Source organism: Poecilia latipinna, unplaced genomic scaffold, assembly GCF_001443285.1.
Source record: "Poecilia latipinna isolate Pla-1442-1.1 unplaced genomic scaffold, P_latipinna-1.0 Scaffold482, whole genome shotgun sequence".
Classification (NCBI taxonomy): domain Eukaryota; kingdom Metazoa; phylum Chordata; class Actinopteri; order Cyprinodontiformes; family Poeciliidae; genus Poecilia; species Poecilia latipinna.
This window is the reverse complement of record NW_015113098.1, coordinates 62,262-68,314: the sequence shown is the minus strand read 5'-3', so window position 1 is coordinate 68,314 and position 6,053 is coordinate 62,262. Positions and strand designations below refer to the sequence as shown.

Below are 6,053 nucleotides of genomic sequence, written 5' to 3'. Positions count from 1 at the left end.
GGCCTTATAAAGGTTTTAAAAAAAAAAAAAAAAAAAAAAAAAAAAAAAAAAAATTCAGGCACGTGAAACAAGGGGAACTATATTAAATGTTTCAGCCCAGACGTGGAAATAAAATAATTGACCTTTGCTGCTACTATAAACCAGAAGTCCAGAAAGCTAGTGATACTAAAGATCCACCCTAATACTACGGAGCAGACATTTAGGGATGCACAATATATTGGTATAAATAAATAAAACTGGGCCAACATTAACAACCAATATTTATTCCCATCTTCTTGCCATTTGTTTCTTGAGGGAAAGTGAAAGAGGTTGGTCATGTGGTCGGGGTGGGACGAGTTTCATCAAGATGTTTTCTGGTAACATTGTGATGACGAGAAAAGTGATGATAAAAACTATTCATTACTTCTTTTTTAGGTAACTGTATGACTGTGACTGCATAGCCCAGCAATCGTAGCCCCACAAACACAAACACTGCTCTTGAAAAACTGATCCATTTGTAATAAATGCTAACCCCCATCATGTGATATGTTTTTGGTTGTGTGACAGTGACAGTGTGACGCAGTGCCAGACTGTGGGAGCAATAAAGTCAGCGGCACGGTTGTTTTTTCTCCAAGGTGTTGAAAGGGTAGTAAAATAGATATAATATCAATAAATATCAGAAACAGGGTAACTGGATCACAAGCAACTAAAATATCCCCAACACGATGCCTGGAAAGCAGGTTTCAAGGAATATCAGGCTGAGTATTTATGATGCAAAGTAGCTTGCATGTTGCATATTCCAACGTATTTGACGTACTTGTCTAACAGAAGAACGGCAGACGGGTAGGGAGGATTTAGTTTAGAAAAGTCAGATCTGTAGTTATGAATGCGTGGCAAGTCAATTTAATGTCATCAATTAATTTATAATTTTCCTACTTGGTTTTCTAAATCATAATGAGTTGATTTGCGAAGTGCCTAAAGATTCTTTAAAAGAATAATTCTTATATACAAAAACATTGTTAAAATCCGGTTTATGTTTGTACGATGCATGTATTGTCACATTCCTAGTAACTTCACACTAAAGTAAAACTCTTATTATATTAACAGTTATGACCGCTGTATGCAAATGTTGCCCTATTGTCTGTATCTTGTTCATCCAAATTAGGGAACTGGCCAACAGCCTGACATGTTATTGTGGCATCCGTTTCAGGCTGAACGGTTTTGATGCAAAACAAAATTCTCTTCAAAAGATGTGTTGTGTTCCAGAAAGGCAAATTCCAAATAACATTCACAGTGACTGACACCTTTATTTTTTTAAGTAAAATGAGAAAGAAGTTTACATCTTTGTTCAAAGAAACGAAAATACTCTCCGGTACAGTTGACCTTATTAGCAAGTTAAATGCCTGTGCCGACTTAAAATTCACAACAAAGGCATCTTCACCTTAGGAGGTCACAGCTCAATATGTCAGATTCCTGGTGCATTGCATCAACGTTAAAAAAAAAAAAAGGCATCTTCCCAGTTCTACAATGTTTACTTCAAATCCAGCCGCTGATTAAAGTTTTTCACAGATCGAAACACAACCTCGCCAATCCTTTAAGTGAACTAGAAAGCACAGAATCTATTTAATTTTGTTACTCCAGAATCACAAACTCTGGGAAGCTAACGCAGGCTGGGCCAAATGTGAGAATGCTGGCTAAACTCCCCTCGTTTTTACATTTTCGGACATACACTGCAATCACAAGTAAGGGAGTGAGTTTGTTTGTGTGTGTGCGTGTGTGTATGTGTGCCACTTGGCAAAACCCAGGTAACCTTTGATGAGCATTAAGGATTGAGAAGGCAGCACTCAGAACAGGTCCACCTTGTCACACAGGGATAAAGCTGATCTGGTGAAAGAAAATCTTGCACAACCAGGCACCTGTGTTTTAGTGTGACAGTGCAGAGCGTGCTACATCAAGTTATCTAGCCTGTTTCTGAACCACACGGTCACTTCCTTTTAGTGACTTAGCACTTACCACAAACTAATAATTCATCTCCTACATGCAGCTCTGTGACCCTGTAAAGACTGATTGAAAACTGCAGACTCAAATGGAATGATTTCTTCAAGGTATAATAAAGATCAACCTTAAAACACCAGGGGAGAAACATAAGGAGGAGCCACTTTGTGATGGCCCTTTGTCCTCTCTAGCTGTCCCATAGAGACAGGGACGGAAGGAGGACGGTGGTGATGCATTTGTCAACCAGTGTGACTGATTATTTCTGACAATAGACAAAAGCCGTGTTCCTTTCTCAGACTAGTGTTGTTAATGATTTCAGCAAAACAATGTTAAAAAGCTTAAATCCCAACGTGTGTGTGTGTATATATATATATATATATATATATATATATATATATATATATGATCGTACTATTAGAAAAAAAACTGTTAAATCAGTCGCCATTCACCATCTTCAATAAGACAAACCAAGTAAGACGGCTGGAGGCAGACAGCGCCCAATCTGAGAAGAATGTCCCCTTTTGCAATTATTCCAAAGATCGCTTTCGGGATAGATTCTTTTAATCCGAGATAAGTAAACAAGTCAAATGGAACAAAGATATACTTTTAACAAATACAAAAGTGAATTACTGTGCCGCCTTTAGGTGATGTGATTGATAGCTGACGCCACTTTAGCTTTTGTGCTAAGATTCGTCAATAACATTTTATCGACTTCTGACTCACGATTCAATGATGGGTGTAGCACATATCTAACTTTAAGCAACGTCAACTTTAAACATCTACCTGAACAAATATCCCCCGCTCGCTGCCTAGAAGTGTTCACAACTTGAGTGAAAACCTGCGATAAACACTTTTCTTTAGCCATCGGCACAAGCTAGCGAACGACGTTAACTTGTGGCTTTAATTGGGATTTTGTTTTTCGCTAACTAGTTTCCCTCAGCAGTAGACACCCCTAACATGTCCTCGAAAGTCGGTTTTATTAATATCACATACTTTATACAACTCAATAATGCAAATGAGCTGTTTGCGCTTGAAGAAATATTCAGTGACAGTTGTACGTTAATTTTGGAAGTTAAAACATTGCTTTGAAAAAGTTGGATAAAAGCTAACCAAGCTGATGTCAGCTAGCTTTTATTTTTTTTTTCAAACACTTTATTATTAAAAGACTATTGTTCACCTATGGTGAGTATGTAAAAACAACAGTGTTATTTTCGAAATCCGCTGCCTCTACTGTACCAAAATGCACATTACCACAGGGAGCTCTCCAACGTATTTTCATTAGCATGCTAGGCTAGTTAGCAGTACTTCGAGCTAGCAGCCAAGACGGGTGCTCGGTGGAGACATCACCAGAGCAAACTGGATTACAGGACACCCTGGAAAAAACAAAACAACTTGACTCTAAATGAAAGCAAGTGGTCACTCACCATAGTTTTTCACGCTATGTCAGGATATGGCGCTATTCCAGAAATATAAACATTAAAAAAACAATCAGGCTAATTCCAAGTGGGGAGAAAAATCTCGTCAGAGAACTTATTTCGGCGTTCAAGGAGCTTGTTGCGCCTCCGCCTAGCTGCGTGCTGCTAATGCTAATCCGGCTACAGTCAGGACTACACGTATCTCCTCCTCTTCTCCTCCTACTCCAGAACATGGCGGGCAGGGTAAGAAAGGTTGGGGGAAGTAGCCGGGAAGGGTGTGACCGAGACGGCTTGATGTGTCAGGAGGGAATGACATGAACGTAATGCAAAAAAGGGACTGACCGACCGTCCGTCCACCCTGCTTTATTCACATAGCTTTTAACATAATTTCACCACTTTTTAAAATAAGTTTCCGTGCCCTTTCTTATTTCTTTTTGAATCAATGTTTTTTTGTTGTTGTTGTTGTTGTTTTTACAATGCCGTTTGTTGATTTTGATTTTGTTTTTGTGAATTTTTGTCTGCTTACAATTCTTTTAATGTCTTATTAGGTCAATTTTCTTATTTTCACTGCTTCACCAATAGCAGAGGTCATGCACGTTTCTGTCTCCCCGTCCCGGCGGGACTTATATGACTTATATATATATATATATATATATATATATATATATATATATATATATATATATATAAATAAGTCATTTTAACCCTTCACTATTTCTTATCTTTGTGGTTTTGGCAGTTTTGGATACAATGTTTTTTGTTTTTTAGAATTAATGTGGTTTTACCTAAAAATAAATACATAAAATAATAATAATAATAATAATATCAAGTCCTGCAACAATAATTAATTTCCATTCTAATTCATAATTTGTATGACTATCTCCATAATTAGTGAAAATACTTAACTACAAAGAAAAACCAATGGATATCCAGTGATTTAAGTATGTCACCCAGTTGCTCCCAGCAGCATGTGTTTGATATTAGACAGCAGCCAGAAGGATCATGCTTTGTCAATATTGCATAGGCATCATCCTACATTAAAAATATAACAAGTTAAGGTAAACGGAAGCAAGCAAATTCACAGAAAGGCAAAAAAATTAAAGAAGCCCGAAAGACTGACAGCTTTTCCTAAAAATAACAAAAACATATTATTCTTCATCTATGGGGGAAACTTATCCAACGACAAGTGGCTCATTACACAAGCAGGTGCCTGTCATGAATTTTTGAAGCAAGGGATTGCCTGGTGTGTTGCTGCAGGTGTGTCAGGGCAAACTATGCGGAGCAGCATTCCACCTAGCAGACTTTTTCCACTGTCTCCCCACTAACCGTCTCATTAGCGGGCTTCAAATGGAGAGCTGGACAAAGCGTTCACGTGTTTTGGACACATGTGACAAGCATGCTTTTGTTTCGTCAAATTAGGTTCTATGAATAGGGATGAAAGTTTCCCTGAAAAGCGTAGAGTGCGCTGAGAATAGAGCGAGTAGCTAAAAGGTAGGGATGGGAATAAAAAACGTCACAGACCTGGATGTCTGCCAGCACAAATCGGCAAAGCCGACAAGAGCCAACGCAGACCAATAAGATATCTCCTCTAGGTTTCTCCTGCAGTGTCGGTCTAACTTGGCTAGCACATACATTTTATTTTGGTATATCACTGTCTTTCTTTTTATAGAGATCTCATTCAGGCTCCTCTCACATGGCTAAGAGTACAGGATAAGCCAAGGGAAGGCTAATCCCATCTGATTTAACTGTGTTTGTGAACAGAGATTGACTTGGGATTCAAACGTGAGCAAGCTTTTAAAACAGTATATTTATTCAAGAAGCCTTTTCTTTATTAAAACCTAATGGAACAAGAAACTTTACGCTTGTCTTGAGGAGAAGATTGTTGTAATCATTGGAGTTCACTGAATTGTCTTCCATACCTCACGAAGTTTCAAAGTTGTCTTAGGGACATCTTAGGCAGTGGCCTATCACCAGATTTTAAACATACTGCTTGAATTATATATTGACACATGATTAGAGGCTTGGGAAAGTATTCATACCCTCTGAACTCTCCCACATGTCGTTGACATCAAAACCACCAAATTCAGCAGATTTTATGCGATTTTTTGTGAGTATCCCATAATCACAAATTGGATGGAAAACATGCATTTTTATTTAGCAAGTCAATACTCTTCAGAGCCCCTTTTTACTGCAGTTTCACCTTCTGGTCTTTCAGGGTATGTCTCTGCCAGCTGTGGACATTTAGCGGGTGTCGTTGTCTTGCAGGAACCTAAACATCCACATGGTCTAGAGTTTTTTGGGGGTTTTTTTGCAGCCTCTAACTTATTTTCTTCCAAGACTGTCCTGTGTGTACCTCCATCCACCTTCCCATCAACTTTGACCAGCTTCCTTCTGGAGAAAGAAGCTGACTCACAACATGCTAATGTCACCACCACGTTTAATGTAGGATGATTCCTTCGCGGTGTTGACCTATAGTACGTAGCATGTTGGACGTAGGCCAAAACGCTGAAAGTTTGATCTCAAAACACCTTCTTCGACGTGTGTGCCGTGTCCACTAAGTGGCTCGCAATAGACTCTAAGTTGTGGATCTTTCCTTGAGTGCTACATAAATAAATAAATATGAAATACCTTGAGGTTGTTCTCTGTGTGAAATAGTGCAGGTTT

The 6,053-nt window shown here is 38.6% G+C and overlaps 1 protein-coding gene across 2 annotated transcripts in view; it reads right to left on the bottom strand.

The window, feature by feature from the left end:
* Positions 1 to 3,701, bottom strand: part of epn2 (epsin 2) — a 31,700-nt gene extending 27,999 nt beyond the window's left edge. The window contains exon 1 of one of the 2 annotated variants that reach the window (XM_015039753.1): positions 3,399 to 3,701. The gene's annotated coding sequence lies outside the window, so the exon portion shown is untranslated. The remainder of the gene's footprint in view (positions 1 to 3,398) is intronic. The other variant, XM_015039754.1, reaches the window with a different exon arrangement.
* Between the last annotated feature and the right edge of the window lie 2,352 nt (positions 3,702 to 6,053).